The sequence below is a fragment of the Gossypium raimondii genome, chromosome 7, assembly GCF_025698545.1.
Source record: "Gossypium raimondii isolate GPD5lz chromosome 7, ASM2569854v1, whole genome shotgun sequence".
Classification (NCBI taxonomy): domain Eukaryota; kingdom Viridiplantae; phylum Streptophyta; class Magnoliopsida; order Malvales; family Malvaceae; genus Gossypium; species Gossypium raimondii.
The window spans coordinates 35507544-35512357 of record NC_068571.1 but is presented as its reverse complement, the minus strand read 5'-3'; the positions used below and the strand labels follow the sequence as shown (position 1 = coordinate 35512357).

The 4814-nt window shown below is 28.0% G+C and overlaps 1 long non-coding RNA gene across 1 annotated transcript; it reads left to right on the top strand.

The window, feature by feature from the left end:
- Nucleotides 1-2692: 2692 nt before the first annotated feature.
- Nucleotides 2693-4262, top strand: LOC105770924 (uncharacterized). Its single transcript, XR_001126344.2, has 3 exons — nucleotides 2693-2784; nucleotides 3256-3338; nucleotides 4028-4262. It is a non-coding gene; the product is annotated as an uncharacterized LOC105770924 (long non-coding RNA).
- The last annotated feature ends 552 nt before the right edge of the window (nucleotides 4263-4814 follow it).

The following is a 4814-nucleotide window of genomic DNA, read 5'->3' as shown; positions in this document are numbered from 1 at the left end:
TTCAAAAACATAAAAATTATAAGAAAAAGAAACTAAATTGACAAACCAATTGAGCTTTGAACCCTAGATGTAACAGCCCAATTTTGACCCTAATCGGAATAGTGGTTTCGGGACCACAAATCCGAGTCTGAAAAATATTTTAATATTATTTTGTGTGTTTATGATGTGTGAATTTAAATGTGTGAAAGTTTCATGAATTAATAGATGTTGAATTATTTGTCTCTGTCGAGATTTATAAATTTGTTGTAATGAATATTTTCAAAACCTAAATGTTGACTTTATATAGAAGTTGTGACATTGATTTATGTTGTTAGAATGCTTGTTAGAACAATAGATGCTTCATATGATCTAAATTCAAGGTTCTTTTCTATTGATATACTTTTTATAATCAATTTTAGAATTTTCAAGAAAATAATTTTGTTTGAAGCATGCTTACGAAGAATGATTTATGTGAAATTTTGAATTCTTTTGAGGTTGAGTATTGGACCATATATTGATGAATGTGCTTAATTGAATAATTTTGATAATGAGAATGAGAATTGGTGTAACACCCTAACCCATATTAAATCAGAAATAGGGTTTCAAGCATTACAAGTTTATCGATCAAATAGGCGAATTCTCAAACATTTCATATCATCAAAACAAGTCATAAAAGCATCATTTTAATCCAAATTATAAACATACCAAATCCAAATCAATTTTCCTAGTTCATGAGCACTTAAACATAGAATTAAATTCACATGCACCTATCTAGATTTAGTTCAATTTATCATGCCATAATATGGCTTCAAAAAAAAACACATATTTATATGTATAAAACCAACAAATATTAAACTTATAATCTCATTTACATTCAATCCACAAAATAACTATTATTTAGACACCCTAGGTACATGCCGACACAAAAGATAGACATCACCACATTTGAGTTCGGGCACGAAAAACAAAACCGTACATTGAGTAAAACTCAGTGGTATTTCTATAATCCAATATTTAAAAATAAAATAATATAATAGGCACAACTAAATATTTAAAATTCACATTTATTTATATAATAGTATTAACCGTTCAATACTCAAATCATAATTACATCATTTTATAGCATACTCAATTCTCATCAGTTGCTATATAATAGCTTTTCACAATTTGATCCACAAATCATTTGAAACAATAATAATATCAAATTCATGAATACGTAATTCATGTGTCTCATGTTCATGTTTCAATTCACTATTCCATTTTCAATTCACATACAATATCATCCAATATCAATCGTAGTACCATTTTATTTAATTACCCTTATTAATACGACTCGGACTCGGACCGATACAGATCCAACCAACACACCGTTTGGCACCTAGTGCCTCATCGGATAAATCCGAAGTAATAATGCGCCATGCTATATAAATTTGACACCAGTGTCTCATCGGTTAAACAAGCTAATTGGCACCCAATGCCTCATCGACTCAAGTCGAAGAAATCCTGAACTCTTCTAATCCTATGGCATGCCATCTATATCCTCGGCCCGATCACAGTTAATAGGGTTTAATTTCACTTTCCAAATACAACCAATATTCAATATCCAAATTTCACATTAACACATATATTCAATTCAATTCAATTCAATCAACTTTAAATCAGTTCAATAATCAAAGTGCCATATACTCACCTTAATCACTTACCATATACATTAATTTAAAATACAACAATTAACAACTTGGTTCGGATTATAGAAATACAAAATTAACAACTAGGTTCGGATTATAGAAATACAAACTAGAAATTCGAGCTATTCGATGTCGACTTTATCTTTCCCTTTTTAGTCGAGGATTCGATCGACGTTAGCTACAAATTAAAACAATTAAAATTCATCAATACAACCCAATTTAATTTCATATTGAATATTTCAATTTTGACTCAATATTTTCCTAATTTCCAATTTAGTCCCTAAATCAAAACTAATTTTTATTCTTCACAATTAATTCTATATTTTCATACAATTTCCATTTTAAACTAAATTTAACTCCTATTTTCACTTAAATCCCTAAATTTCAAATTTTTCACAATTTAGTCCATATTATTCAAAATTTACAATTCATTCTACCATTTAATCCTTTTCATTTCTAACTTAAAATCTATCAATTTAATCCTTAATACTAAAATTATTCAACATTAAAACACTTAAAAACTCATAATTGCTAAAATTTGGACATGGGTCGGGTAGTACTTAACACGAGATTTCAAAAACATAAAAATTATAAGAAAAGAAACTAAATTGACAAACCAATTGAGCTTTGAACCCTAGATGTAACAGCCCAATTTTGACCCTAATCGGAATAGTGGTTTCGGGACCACAAATCCGAGTCTGAAAAATATTTTAATATTATTTTGTGTGTTTATGATGTGTGAATTTAAATGTGTGAAAGTTTCATGAATTAATTTTGTTGTTTATGTGTTTAATTTGACAAAAGTATCAAATTGCATAAAATGTGAAGTTTGCTTATTAAGGTGTAAAGTATTTATTTGATAGTGGCTTTTAAATATGAGGTTCTTAAAGGGCAATTAGCCCATTTTAAAGGATAGTGGACGGCAATGATAGTTAATATATAGTTTTTATATATTAAATATAAAAGTTATAATAATAATAGTATAATATTATGTTATTATATCATTAAAACATAAAAGAAATAAGCTTTTTCTTCATTGTTTGTATCACCGAAAGTAGAAAAGAAAAACAAGGTTTGAGAGCTTGAAATATTTGGCCATTTTGAAGCTTAATTCAAGGTTAGTTTTTGTTCGGTTTTTGATAATTTTTACGTTTTTGAGATCGTTGCTTTGAATACTTCAAAACCCATGTCTTAATTTTGTGAATTGTTGATGATTTGAGAAATGACATTGATGAATGCTTGAGCTTTGTGATAGTTGATGATGAAATATGAAAGATATGTGAAAGATTAACATGCTTTGTTTTTGAATTTTTGATAAATTTGAGTAATTAGGGTTAAGTTGTAAAAATAAAATTTTTGAGGGACTAAAATGTGAAATAAATGAAATGTGTGGGTTTGTATGGACACTAGGAATATTCGGCCCTTAAGGAGTGTAGTCAAATTTTGTGTATTTTGTATTTTGAGCAAAAATGACTAAATTGTGAAAATGTGAAATATTAGGGGTAAAAATGTAATTTTTCCATTTATGTGTTCTTATACTAAATTGAATGAAAATATGTTTAAATGAGATTTATTTGAATATGTTTAGATCAAGAAACCAAGAAATCGGATTTAGATCAGGGGAAATCAAAGGTAGTTGAGTAGCCGATCTATTAGTCGACAATATCCGAGGTAAGTTATTAAGCATACATAGTTGTGTCGTTTTAAATTATCTTAACATCTACGTAATTATGCTGAATTGAATTGATATATATGTAGTGATAAAATTTTTGAAATATGACGTATTGAGTTGTTGACTTCCAACACTAAGTGTGCGAGTATAAAAATATACGATAATGAGATTAGCACTAAGTGTGCGAGTTTAATTGAAATGCACTAAGTGTGCGAGTTTGATTATTAAGCACTAAGTGTGCGTACTTATTAAATATTTTCGAAAGATTATTAATATCGAGTATTTGACTTATCGAGGAATCATGAGTAATAAAGTGAGTAATAATTATTTTGGTAGTATTCAAGATTAAGTTTTGTAAGTATTAAACCTAGGTGGTGATTATAATTGGAATCATATTTATTTAAGATGATTCTTTATATTTTATGATAATAAACTGTATAATGTACTTGACCTTGTACTTTAATTTGAAGAAATGCTTATAGTTGTGTTATTAAATTGATTTTTTGTTAAATCATAGTATGAAGTGAATAATTATATTATGCTATGGTAAGCTAAAGGTAAGATGACTTAGAAGTATGAATTGGTTAAATATTATTCTAGATGTCAAGTTAAATTGTAGAGTTTATTTGCTTGTAACTTACTAAGCTAAATTAGCTTACCATGTGTTGGATTATTGTTTGATGTATAGATTTTGGTGATCGCTACGTGTTCGGGTATCGTCAGCTAAGCTCATCACACTATCGGTGTCTCCTTTTGGTATTTTGCTAAATTGTTTTCAAATATATGGCATGTATAGCATAGTTAAAAAAATGTTGATTTTGAAACCAATGTGTTTGTGTAATTAAAAGCCATGTGAAAATGGCTTATCTCTTTTTGTTTGAATTTGACTTTGATACATATAGTTTAATGGACAATTTGGGGTATATGCTTATGTATCATGTGCATGATTAATTAGATTTAGATAATGTATATACTTGGCTTAGATATAAGTTCAATAATTATTTTTTTTAAAGATGTGATGACCGATTGTGTGGTGCAGGTTTGATTTAGTGTATGCATATTAAGCATGTAAATTAGGTATAAAATTAGAGGTTAATAGTGTATAATATGGTTCAAGTTGTCATCGTCATATGCGCACAAAATGGTAGTGAGAAAATAGGTAAATTTTTGTGTTATAAATTTTAATGTATAATGCTGTCCAATTTTGAGTATATTGATGCTGTCCATTTTAATGTATAATGCTGTCCAATTTTCAGTATATTGATGCTGTCCATTTTAATGTATAATGCTGTCCAATTTTGAGTATATTGATGCTGTCCATTTTAATGTATAATGCTGTCCAATTTTGAGTATATTGATGCTGTCCATTTTAATGTATAATGCTGTCCAATTTTGAGTATATTGATGCTGTCCATTTTAATGTATAATGCTATCCAATTTTGAGTATATTTAAGCTGTCCATTTTAATGTATAAT